Source organism: Panthera tigris, chromosome C1 (genome assembly GCF_018350195.1).
Source record: "Panthera tigris isolate Pti1 chromosome C1, P.tigris_Pti1_mat1.1, whole genome shotgun sequence".
Classification (NCBI taxonomy): Eukaryota; Metazoa; Chordata; class Mammalia; order Carnivora; family Felidae; genus Panthera; species Panthera tigris.
Genome location: NC_056667.1, coordinates 137,857,895 through 137,871,687, shown reverse-complemented (window position 1 = coordinate 137,871,687; position 13,793 = coordinate 137,857,895). Strand labels below are relative to the sequence as shown.

The following is a 13,793-nucleotide window of genomic DNA, read 5'->3' as shown; positions in this document are numbered from 1 at the left end:
CAGCTCACAGCCTGGAGCCTGCTTAAGATTTTGTGTTTCCCCCTCTCTCTGCCCATCCCCTGCTCATGCTGTCTCTCTCTCTCTCTCTCTCTCTCTCTCTCTCTCTCAAAGATAAATAACATTAAAAATATTTTTTTAAAAAATCAGCATATAAACTGCTTACAGAAAACATCAAATTTATGCTGTAAGACATTTTAAATGTTCTATTATATGGAAATACCCTCTTTCTAGTATTTATGGCATAATTTTTTTATGTAATGCATACTTCAGCTAAAGTGATTTTTCAAGTTATTAATGAAACAAAATAAAACAACCCTCCAAAATGAAGGGTCTTCATTAATGGAAACAAATCCTTCAGTATTATCCTAAGGGAAGAGACTTTACCCAGGATAATGAACAAAAAAGCCATAAGTAGTTGCATCTTGGGAAAATCAAATTCTACCATGATTTCCAATAAAAACAAAAAGATATCAGGGAGAGATGTTAGAACCCTGTGCAAGGAGATGAAATCCTCACATGTCAACGCATTAAAATAAAAAAATGACAAGCAGGGAAAATGCACATAAATGCACAGAATAGGAGTATCATCCTTAGTGATGTCTGAAAAGGAGGTTAGTGTGACTAGAGTATCAAAGTCACCAGTGAGTGTTTGGGGGAAACATCAGGCTCTGACTTTCTGCAGATTTTTAGTGCAGGCACTCATAATAGCAAAAGAAACCATATTACATGAGGAATTTTATGAGCCTGTAGTATGCCTGATTTTATGATATCTGGAAATAGCTTTACCAAAAAAGCATAATATTTCAAATCCTACCAAGATCAGTTCGGTACTATGCCAACCTGCCAATAATGAAGAGGTTTATTAGAGAAAATAACACAACGACACAAGAATAAAATCCCTATAAACAGAAAAAGATGTCTAGATTACACAAATTGCCTCCAGAAGTAAATAATGATGGGGTCATTTTTGACTCAGTGAAAGATAATTGAGAAATCAAAAAATGAAATCTAAATATGAGCAAGTGCAACCAAAAAGAGTTTGAGTCACTCTTGTTTACATGTTTAAAGGATTGCCTTGTCAAGTTTCTTTTTTGAGATACACAAGAAATAAATGGAATATCATTTTAGATCTTTGAAAGGCAACAGAAAAAATAACTATACATATAAAATGTGAAGAATTTTCAGAGATTTGCTCCATCTTCTCCGTGTTTATAATGAACCTAAATGACTATGCAGAAAAAGAACTACTTAAATGTTTGAACCAAAACATTATAGGTCCTTTTGCTCTGTAAGAGTGATTTAAGTCTTAATAGCATCTCTCTCTTTAAGCTTAAAATGCTACTTAAAATTAATCAAATATTAAATGTTCCTTATATTGCTGGCCTTTATAATGTTGTGACTTTTTCTGATGATTCCTTAGCACTGAAAATATAGTTGTAGATACTATTGTAGATACAGATACAATGAAATGTCCCCTAGATAAATATACATAACATAGAATTTTAACTTGTTATAGTGAATTGCAAATTAGTGTGTGCAAGTAAAACAGTATGGTAGGTTCATGTTCAGTAAAAGTTAAATATATAACATTTAAAAATACCTATTGATGGGTTCATTGCAACAGAGAGCAATTGAAGCAAAAATAAAATGAAATATTCAGTTGATTCATATAGAAAGTAATAAAAAAATTATCTCAATATGTTGGGATGCCTCTCTTTTTGATTGAACCAGGTGAAATTTTTTTATTGTTCAAAAAAGACTGAGGATTGGAAATTTCTCATGGTTTAAACTAAAAGCACTAGAGTTAACATATTTAGTTCATTTAGTTCTATGAAACATTGCAATACAAACCAAGAAACAATGTATTCATTGACTAAAACCTACAGTTCAAATAATTTTATTACCACACAAAAAAGGTGAAAGAGGAATAAACACTGTAAGTGATTTTTGTTGCTCCCAGATTCTTAAGAGATTATGTGTTTATTTGAGCATATACTGTGTAGATTATTAGGTAAAAAAAAATCATCACTGTTTTATTCTTCTTGGATGTTGATAAAAAAGATATAATAAGAGGAAGGTTATAAATGAGAGCAAATTCACATTTGGAAGAGAAGGAAACCAACAAAGTCCTTCATGATATTTACAATAGCTTAATAAATTTTTTGGCCAAGTACTGTAAGGTAAAAACTTCCTCCACCATATTATTGCAAGTTCATAATTTTAAAAAATGGCTGACTGTAAATAAAGGCAATCTATTTAACTGTCTATTGATCAATCAGTGAAAAACGACCATATATTTATATAACAGTTTAGCAGAAATTTCAAGGAAAAAATTCTCATTTTTGCCTGATCCTAAAAATGTGTCTTATAAAAACCAACAAAAACCCAAAAATTAACATAGTATTTAAATTTTTATATACATAATTATAACATTAGATGTATCAAAATTAATTTTGATACATCTAATGTTTGGTCAGAACGAACAGTGTTGCTGTACCAGTTGTTAACACACTAAATAGTAAAAGGCTTCCATACTTGTTAGAAAATGGCCACTACTCTCTATTCCTCTCCCCATGTACTCTTCTATAGGGACATCACTTCCACCAAGCAGACTTATCCATATTCTAACCCCTTAGGAGATAAGACCTGGCAGAGCTGGGGGCCTATAAGACCCTTAGATCCACCCAAATTAGTGCCTACGCCATACCAGTTGTTATGTTTCAAATCTCTCCTCTGTTAACGAAACAGGGATAGTTGCAGAAGCTTTGTATTTGGAGTCAGACAGACTACTACCTGGGTAAGTCACTGGTCTTTTCTGAAATTTTAACTTCCTCTTCTGAAATAGTTATTACTAACTACTTAGTAGAGCTTATTGTGGATTGTGTGAAATAACATAAAGTGCCTATTAGCAATGGTAGGCAGACCACTTACTCTCCTCTCACCTTACTAGAAACATGGTGTAGTTGACACCTGAACAAAGGGGATTAGGGATGCCAAACCTACATGCAGTCAAAAATCCACATATAATGCTTGACTTCCCAATACCCTACTGTTGACCAGAAGTCTTACTAATATCATAAACTAATACCTTACAAATAGCCAATTAACATATTTTTAAATATATGATATACTGTATCCTATAATAAAGTAAGCTAGAGAAAAGAAAATGTTATTAAGATAATCATCAAGAAGAGAAAATGCATTTACAGTACTGTGTTTATCAGAAAAATACCGTGTGTGTAAGTGGACCCACACAGTTCAAACCTGGGTTATGCCAAGGTCAACTGTAAATACTACATGGAAAAACAAGCAAAACTGCAGTCCTTTCCTCACAAATGGGTCATGTTTCAAACATTCATTTTTGAAATCGGTAGTCTGGTAATTAAGAATGCACTTTCCTCATAATGATCATTACATAAAAGTAGTAACGTATCTCAACAATTTTATAAATTCTAATTTCATCTACAATATGCTGTTTTCATACATGGACAAAAACTTATTGAGTATTCATATATGCTAGGTGCTATTTTAAGAATTTTACATTTAAGTGGTTTAATCCTCAGAGCAACCTTATGAAATTGTATGCTCTTATTACACCCACATAACAAATAAGGAAACCAAGACAGAGAGGTAAAGTATCATGCTCTAGGTTATAGTAGCTAGTAAGTGGCAGAGCCAGCATTCAACCTACGCAACCAGGCCCAAGGGCGTTTGTTACTGTATTGTCTTTGGAGTTGTCTGATTCATAAAACATATAAACACTTATAAAAACCAAACCATTGAGAGAAAAATCACATGGTAGTTCCTCAACTTGTGATAGAAATCAAACAGCAAAAGATGAAAAAATATACCAAATTTATCTTGCATCCTGGTGGCTTGAAGAAAAGCAGCCTTAGATTAGATTTGTGGAGATACAGACTGTCTACCCTCAAAGGTTTAAATACTACTATCATGGGTTCTTCATCACAGCTAATGCTCCTGAATTACCTTTCCTTTCCTTATTTATGTATCTATCATCAGTTTCTACAAAACATTACTTAAGGAATGGGAAATGCAGCAGGAAGTCTGGAGTCCCTTACATGAGCTTGGTTTCTCCTTTTTCTTTCAGAGGAAGTGTCTTTTTAAAGACAGTTTGCAAACAGGCCCAAGGCCAACTTGTATTGACCTGGGCTCCCAAGTCTGAATTATCAACAGTGACCAGGCTCTTGTCTGGCACCTTTCCCACAGATCAAGAGAATGGGTGTATTTGTTCCATGGAGATTAAGTTCAACTACTGTCTGACTCCCCATCTTCTTCAGACTACACCTAGTACTTCCGTTTATCCTTGAGACTTCTGTGAGTTCTTCCTGTGACCATTTCTTACTTTTAAAGATTGCTCTTTAAATTCAGTTGTTGGTGTGCAAAAATGGTTTCCATCTAATGTTCTTAGTACTTTCAGATTATTTGTAATATTTTCATTAGAGCTTTTTGTTACATTTTACTTTTAGTATCAAGGTGACTGTCAAGTATTTTATTTATTTGGTATATCAAATGCTCCAAAAACTACTATTCAATATCCCAGAATCTTATTACTTTGCTATTTTAAATTCTTTAGCATTTTAGGCATCCCTAAATATTTATATTTAAGCATTTTAAGGGTATTAAGATTTGTTTTAGTTTCAACTGTAGATCTCACAGAATTTTTTGTTAGAATTATATTCAATTTTTTTGGTTAAAAAGCATTTTTTCCTTACTTCCATTTTTAAACTTTACTATATATATTGACTTCAGTATTTTAAAATTATGTGTAGAGTCTCAATGTAAGGGTGACTGTGTGAGATCCTTTAACTCACAAAACTTTGTTAAGTTTTACTCGTATTTGATGGCTAGTAAATAACTTTATCCACTTGGAGTCACAAAAAAATTAAAAGGAATCTATCATACTATATATTTTCAGTCTCAAATTCAAATAGATCATCTTTATAACTGCCCATTTACTCTAAACAACATATCATTAACAGTATAAAATAAATAATACCAGCCTAAATGGGAAGGATTCTTATCTTTGGGTTTATTAGGTAGTTGTCTTAGTGGGGTTTCTAAGGAAGCAGTCTCTGAGAATAAAACTGAGTATACATTTTTTTTTTTCATTTGGGAGGTTCAGAAGAAATGGCAGGGAAATGGGGAAGGTGATAAGAGAAGGGCAAGCAGCTAATATAGGGTACACTATTAGGCTAGCTATCACAGAAGCCAACTGAAACTTCATCTTCTGGGGGAAACTGGCAAATGGTATAAGATACAGGTCTCAGGATTATCTAAACCAGGGCCAAGGAAGCTGAAACCTGTTAGTCATTGTTTACAGTCTAATCCCAGTGGTTTCTAGCAGGTCAGAGGCAGTCCTATGGCTTAGATGGAGGTGCTGGCCTTTGGAAGGCTGATGTGCACAAAATGGTAAGGGGCTACAAGGGTGTATGAAAACAGTACCACATTAACTATTACAACAACAAATCTATTAGACACCCCCCCAAACACCACAGTGATCATTCTGACAAAGTAAATTTAGCTCTGAATGTTGGTAAAATTTTGGTAAACCAGTTTTACCTGTAAGTATAAGGTATGCTAATAATATTTAAGTATTACTACTGAGAGTGTATAACTTCTTATAAAATGCTAACAAAGCAAGAGCATGGGACTATACACTAGGAAACATATATAAGCTCAAGGAATAATATCAGCCTGTGATTTAACTTTTTCAGGAAATAATCTCTTCCTTCCCAGCTGCTTAAAGCTCGGCTGCCATCATGAACGACACAGTAACTATATGGACCAGGAAGTTCATGACCAAACAACTACTTCAGCAGAAACAAGTGGTCAGTGATGTTCTTCACCCTAGAAAGGCAGCCATACCTAAGACAACATTTTGGGAAAAGCTAGCCAAAATTTAAGACCACACCAGAGGTCATCTTTGTATTTGGATTCAGAACCCATTTTGGTGGTGGCAAGACAACTGGCTTTGGCATGATTTATGATTTCTTAGATTATGCAAAGAAAAATGAACCCAAACATAGACTTGCAAGACATGGCCTGTGTGAGAAGACAAAGATGTCAAGAAAACAGCAAAAGGAACGCAAGAACAGAATGAAAAAGGTCAAGGGGATTGAAAGCCAATACTGGTGCCAGCAACAAGTGAGCTGGAAATTGGACAACATGAGTAAAGAGTGTACGGTGACTTTAACTGTGGTGATTGTGCAGTTTTTTTTCATGAGAGAATAAATAAACTACATTTTTTTTTTTAAAAGAAATCCTCCTTATAGATCCCCATAATGTTCCAAATCAGAGCAAGGACAAACACCCATCAGAACAAAAGATATGAATCATCATCTAAGTAAAATGTGTATATTCCTATTGCAACTTGAAGGCACATGTTACAAAAAAAAAATGAACTATGGATTAAACTCAACCCAAGTACAATTTTTTTGTACTCAATTTTGAATTCTTTCTCATCTTTAAAGCCTTTCTTGGTTCCTCTCAGTATTTGTCTGACTTGAATCTTACAATCTGTTCTTAGAGTGTACATGCATGGCATTTATGTTTCTCAAGGTCAGGTGATAGGTGCCAACTAGAAGGGTTCAGGTCTAGGTCCCAGCTTCACCATAATTCCAGAGCTCCTTTGGTCAATGGGATGCCAAGCTGATGGATTCTTATTTCTGGATCTTGACTCTACAAGCTGGATTAGTGCTTGCAGCCACTAGATAGCTACAACAGACTAGATGGCTAAGTGTTGAGTCCTGTGGGCCAGATAAGGGCATCTTTGGTCACATACTTCCCACTAAGGTGGGTTTATTCAAGAGTAATGATCTTTTAAAAGCTAAACATAGTGAAAAAGCTAAGTGTATGTAAACTATATATCTGTCCCCAAGACTAATATTTATAGCTGTAAAATGGATTTGTAGTTGCGATTATTTTTTTGCAGAGAATAGAGGAAAAAAAGGTGGAAAACAAGTGTGTGTATGTGCGTGCGTGTGTGTGTGTGTGTGTATGAAAGTGAAAAAATGACATTTCCCCCCTAAACTGTGCAGGCTATAAACCATACATACTATTTGGGACAATTATGCATGCATTTATTTCTTCTGAATTATATTTTCACTAGATAGTTGCCAAGCATTGGCCTATTTCTACTGCAGAGAGTAGTGCCTGGAATTTGTCAGGGCACCTCTGCAATTTGTGGGTTGTGTGGTTGTCAGACTTACTTTCAGTGTGTACACATAGGGAAGGTGCTTGGGGTGGGCGGGGGAGAGAGCTAACAGGAAATAAGAAGAGGAAGAGAGTCACCTAAGGAGAATATTTTCTGTCTCAGAAAGAGTAAGTCTGGTAAAGAAATATAGTGCATAAAGTAGTAAACATTTAGGAAGCACAGAGCTGGACACAGGGCTCGAACTCACAAACTGTGAGATCATGACCTAAGCCAAAGTCGACACTTAACCGACTAAGCCACCCAGGTACCTCTCAAATTTTTATATGTCTAAATAGATCAATTTGCAATATAAAATTCTATACTATTAATAACTCTTGAGTAAAACAATTATTTTATGTACAGCATGCCTAATTTCTTATCCTATCAAATTGTAATAACAATAATAGATATTTACAGCTGGAAGGAACCTTAGCAATCCCCCAGACTTTGCCTTCATTTTCAAGAAGAGGAAACAGAGCTAAAAGGTTGACTTGCCTAAGGTCATAGTGATAAAAGGGCTAGGATCCAAGTCTCATCATTTCTTCTTAGATTTCTTTTACACAAATAATTTTGAATAATTATTAACAGGTTTTTTTTTCAATTTGTAGAGCTTTTTACTTGAGTTCCACAACACATTTTCACATAAATAATATTTGTGGGAAGTATTATTAGCATTGCACCACCTCCCAATATGAACATATTTCAAATCTGTGTATCTCTACTTTTAATTAATTTTCTTAAGAAAATAGTCAAGAAAAGATGTTTGTATTATGGGTATATATTAAGAATTATGACTTAGACTATTCTTATCAATTTCATTAATATGAAATATATCTGAAATATTCTAATTTTTAAAATTTACAACAATTCATCAGTCTCAAAGATAGAGCTATTTTCTGAAAGTCATACCTTCTAAAATCAAGCAAATCGTGGAAAAGAGGGGAAATGAACACAAATCTTTTAAAAAATTACCCAGCATTCTAATCCAACTCTTTCCCTTCTCCTGTTTTTGTTTTTCACTTCTCCCCAAAACTACGTGTAAATAATATGAGAAAAGCATTTCTATGGCTCTCCATCAATCTATACAAAGTTTTAAGCAACAATGTCACACTACTTCATTAACAAGTCCTCTGGGTACAGAAGTTTTTGTGTGGACATGGAATAGGTTGAAGAAAATTATAGTCTTCAAAAATTTGGCTCAGAATAAAGACTGACAGGGAGAAGATCACAAACTAGTCTAGAGCCACGTGACAAAAAGGCCCATTTTCTTTCTTTTTTTTTTCAATATATGAAATTTATTGTCAAATTGGTTTCCATAAGGTGCCCTCCTCAATACCCATCCCCCACCCTCCCCTCCCTCCCACCCCCCATCAACCCTCAGTTTGTTCTCAGTTTTTAAGAGTCTCTTATGCTTTGGCTTTCTCCCACTCTAACCTCTTTTTTTTTTCCTTCCCCTCCCCCATGGGTTTCTGTTAAGTTTCTCAGGATCCACATAAGAGTGAAAACATATGGTATCTGTCTTTGTATGGCTTATTTCACTTAGCATCACACTCTCCAGTTCCATCCCCGTGGCTACAAAGGGCCATATTTCATTCTTTCTCATTGCCACGTAGTACTCCATTGTGTATATAAACCACAATTTCTTTATCCATTCACCACTTGATGGACATGTAGGCTCTTTCCATAATTTGGCTATTGTTGAGAGTGCTGCTATAAACATTGGGGTACAAGTGCCCCTATGCATCAGTACTCCTGTATCCCTTGGGTAAATTCCTAGCAGTGCTACTGCTGGGTCATAGGGTAGGAAAAAGACCCATTTTCAATAAAGAATATAGTGAATATACTTGCATTCTTAAAAACAGACAACTGCTTATGTTAAGAATAAAATAGCTTTTGGGGGGAGTGGGGAAACCACAATAAATTAATCCAATATCTAGCACAGCTTTTGTAACAAAATGTGTTTTGTTCCTGCTTTGGAGGCTGGGAGAATGTCCTCCTTTTGCCATGGATGGTGTCTACTGGCATAGAGGCAACATGGAGGCTCAAGGAATAAGCCTCCCTCTCCAGAGGAATACAGCATTAGCACAGTACAAAGACAGCATTTGTTATGCCTTCACAAATCAGATGCTCTGAATCCACAATACCTAGACTCATATTCCTAGTGACGGGGAAAATCTATAACAATTTGACCACAGGGATTACAGGTTTCAAAAGGACAAAATAAAATTTCTTTTCTCAACTAGTGAAAATCTGACCTGGATCCAATTAACATTTGACTAAGTTTCTGGTTTATGTCACATACTTTCCCAAATAAAAGGTGATTTAATCACCACCAAAATCTTAGGGTATAGGTGTTATCATCCTCATTTAGTAGATGAGAGAACTGAGAGAGTAAGAGAGGTCAAAGCTCTGGCTGTTGATTGGAAAACTGCAGAGCTAGAACCTGAACCTGTCTAGTGCTTTACTCCATCTTTCCGCACTGCTCTGTTTTATCTCTGATAATGGCTTACAGTTGTGTTGAAAGGAAGACTTATCATATTGTAAAATGATTACTTATTTATCTGTCTCTGTTTATTACAAAGTGATTGAGGTAGCTTATAAATACCAGTGCCACGTATTAAAGTGGGTATATGTGAGGAAATTGAGACAAAGAAAAATTATGATTTGGATATAGTTTAAGAAAGAGTTGTAGGAAACGAATGTTTTACATATCATCATGATGGCACAGCAACGTAACACATAAGACTTTTTTCAAAATATCATCACCAAAATAGAAACTGCATGGGAGGCTCAGCAATGTTATAAGGTGTAAATTCCCTCTGGAATTCTCTTTTCTAGGGGTTTCTTTCATTTCCAGTGATATAGCTGTCAACAATAATCTAAAATCAGATAAGGCCTCTTTTCCAGGTGACTAGGATAATGTGATCTCTGGGAATGATGCCCTAGGAATCTAGTTCTATTTATTAGTTCCTTTTGAAGACAGAAATGTATACCCAATTCTAAAACAGTAAATTACCAAAATAAAGAATCGGCTGGGGGTGAGGGTTTCAGTAATTTCCTATTTAATGGAGTAATGCCAAAATTCTAAGGGAGAACTAGTGCAATGACCAAGAACATCTACATGGATGTTTCTACATTCTAACATTCATTTCCTAACAGATTTTAATTCAAATCAGATCAAATGCACTCAATAAACTACAGTAATATAATACCTAATTTTGATCATACTATATATTATGGAAATTGGAAGATATATTACATATTATATACGAAAAATGGAAGGAAGAAATCGTGAAAAAGTCAAACTTTCCAAAATAACACCTGTAAAATGCAATTTGAACATATCCTTTCAACTAAATATTAATTAGAAATCAAACCACAATTCCTACCTGGGAAAGAGGAGAGTGTATTCATTTAACATAGCACAAAAATAGGGTACAATATAAGGTTTACAAGCTTGGCCTTTAGTCTATAAATGCTTTTGGATCTTATGACATAACAAATTATTCATTACTGTGAAGAATGCTGACACACACCTCAACTTGGCTAAAAGGTAAGGTTGTCAAGTGTGTCTGTCAATATTTAGATTCACATGCTTATGAAAGGACTGACATAGTGGGGAAAAGTGAAAAGAAAGTTTAACCTCACTCCAGCTCAGTCCTATTCGCACGGTATTCTGATGAGACCATACTTTGGTTTTCTGAGTAGGCTTGGTGCTCTGTGGTTTACTAAGAACCTCTCCAGGTCCTCTGCTTCCAAGCCTTCCACTGTAGGATCTTGTGAGGAGACAAAATTACACATGATACACGTTTTAAATTCTCTTCTCTGATCACCTGCTTATCTACCTTCCATTCTTTCCTCCCTCTTTCTTGCTTCAAGGATAGAGATTAGAAATGATATTGCTTACTTCTCCAAATAGAGTATGGGAATAAAAGGATACTACTAGGTTAATACTGAAATTTAAATAGCATGACTGAAGTCTATCTCTGAGGAAATAACAAATGCTTACCTATCTAAAGCATTTCTTGTTTTGTTAATAAAACCTAGCTCTTGAAGCTGTAAATGATTTATTAATTCTTTTTGTTTAATTTTTTTTTTTTTTTTTTTTTTGAGAGAGAGCACAAGCTAGGGAGGGGCAGAGAAAGAGGGAGACACAGAATCGCAAACAGGATCCAGGCTCTTAGCTGTCAGCACAGAGCTCAACGTGGGGCTCAAACTCGCCATGAGATCATGACCTGAGCCGAAGTCAGATGCTTAACTGACTGAGCCACCCAGGTGCCCCTATTAACTCTAATGTAGGTATCTCTGCATATATAATTGGATTTGTTTGTTATTTAGACTTCCATATTGTTAGCATTATAACATCATAGTTCCTCCATTAAACTAACATTAAAGAAGATAACCAGGTCTTCTCTCTTAAATCAATACAATAACATTTTGAAACCCTACTGTGCTCAAGACAGGTTTTAGATGCATCTGAACATTTGAAGGAGAACAAGCAGTTGGGGATATAAAATCACACACGAATCACCATAACAACAGAAGTACAAATAAAATGCCATGCAAACTAAGAGACGAGAGAAAGAGAGGGCAACAGTTCCTTTGTAATTCTTAAAGAACTGATATGAAGAAGAATAAATTATGGTAGACTGAGGTTTGAAATCCAATACGAAGAAGCTTAGACAAAAGAGTATCTCTAATCATAACTTCCAACAAAAAACCTACAAATTCTTTCTGCTTATTCTTCTCAAAGATCTTGTATAAGACATTGTATGTTTTGAAATGATTCCACTCAACATTTTCCTGTCATATTTAACATGACCCCTGAAAATGCCATCACCTCTAGGAGGATTTAACTGCTCCAATTATCTTTTAGATCTTAACAGGAAGGTAAATTCTGTTCAAAAGCTTGCACTAACCCTCATAAATTGGAGCTACGTATCTACTGTGACTAAGACTGCTTGTACTTCCCTTCTCAAAGCAGTTATTTCACTGTCATGTTACTAACTGCCTGTATGATTCTCTCCAGTGACCATGAATTTTTTAAGGGCAAGCTTGATGGCCTTATATTCACAATACCTAGTGCTGGGCTTAAAACTAGAAGTTGTTAAAAAAAAAAAAAAAAGCTCTTGAACGGGTGCTGAATATGAAGTGTGCAGTTAGCAGCCAATCAGTAGGGTGACCAATGAGAAAGGCCTGAACTGAGGCAAAGGCAGGGAGGATGAAGAGGACAGACAGGACAGTAATATAGGAGTTGGAATCAATAAAACTTGGTGACTTACTAGAGGTAAGAGGAAGAAAAAAAAGGAAAATGACACAGTAAGTACTGAAGGATTGTTACCAATTTTTAACAAAATGGGTAGACAGGACAATCATGGTCCCTATAAACTCTTTGACCCTTCTCTTACTGCTCTCTCCCACAAGCCAGGCATGATGGCTACCTCATCGTTTCCCCAAAATGCCAGACACACACACCATGTGCAGCTGCTGCTTCCTCATCCTGGAGGAATCTTCCCCCAAATATCCACATAACTTGCTCCCTCACCTTTTCAGGTCTTTGCTCAAATGATACCTTTTAATGATGACTTCCTAAGCATTCCACTCAGAACTGTAACCTTTATCCACATCTTGGTCCTCCTTAGTTTTCTTTCCTGCTTTATTTTGCCCCACAGAATTTATATCAGATACACAATGCATTTATTTGCTTTGTCTCATCCACTACAAATACGGTCCCTGAGGTGTAAAGATTTGTTCATTTGTTTACTTCACTACTGTACCCTCAGGGCTTAGAACATAGTAGGCATTCAATAAATGTCTAAATAATTAACGACTGAACAAACGAATGAACAGTATTGCCAACATGGGTAACAGAGTGGGAAAAAAAGTATGTAGAAGATGACTGTGTTCACTTTTGGATAATGCTCAATTAGAAGAGGTCTCTGAGACTTACAATTGGTGCTCAGGGAAAAGCTTTCAGCTGGTGCAAGAAGCATATGACACTCAGAAACAACGTGCAGAGGAGAAAGAAAATTTTAAAAATCTATAGACATTGGGAAACACCAATGTTTAAGGATTGGGCAAAGGAGGAAGGGTAAGCAAAAAAGTTTGGGAAACAAAAAATAACCAAAGGGTAGGAAGAACACCAGAAAAGGAGAAAGGAGAGAATTTTAAGAAGTTCAGTAGAAGTATCAGGTGGATTAGAAACTAAAATAAAGGAAGAGAAGGACTCATAGTATCTCGTAATTAGGTCATCGCTGCTTTTAGCCAATGCAGGTTTACAAGAGCACAAAGTAACAAGCAAGAATAACCAGCACTTATTGAGCACTCGTGTGCTATGCAAGATGGTTGGGGCTTCAAATACACCGTCTCTAATCCTCCCAACCAGGTAGCTATTCTATTTACCTAAATTTTATAGGAGAAACTGACGAAAGGTGAAGTGGTTCATGGCTGTATAGATGAAAAAAAAAGTGGAGGAGCTAAGGTTTGAATCATAATACATAATAGAAATACACTTGATAAATGTTTTGCTCATTTGACACTCTCGATTTAAATTCCACATAAATTAATTTTCCAGGTATAA

The 13,793-nt window shown here is 35.4% G+C and overlaps 1 pseudogene; it reads left to right on the top strand.

The window, feature by feature from the left end:
• Positions 1-4,798: 4,798 nt before the first annotated feature.
• Positions 4,799-6,247, top strand: LOC122240916 (annotated as a pseudogene).
• The last annotated feature ends 7,546 nt before the right edge of the window (positions 6,248-13,793 follow it).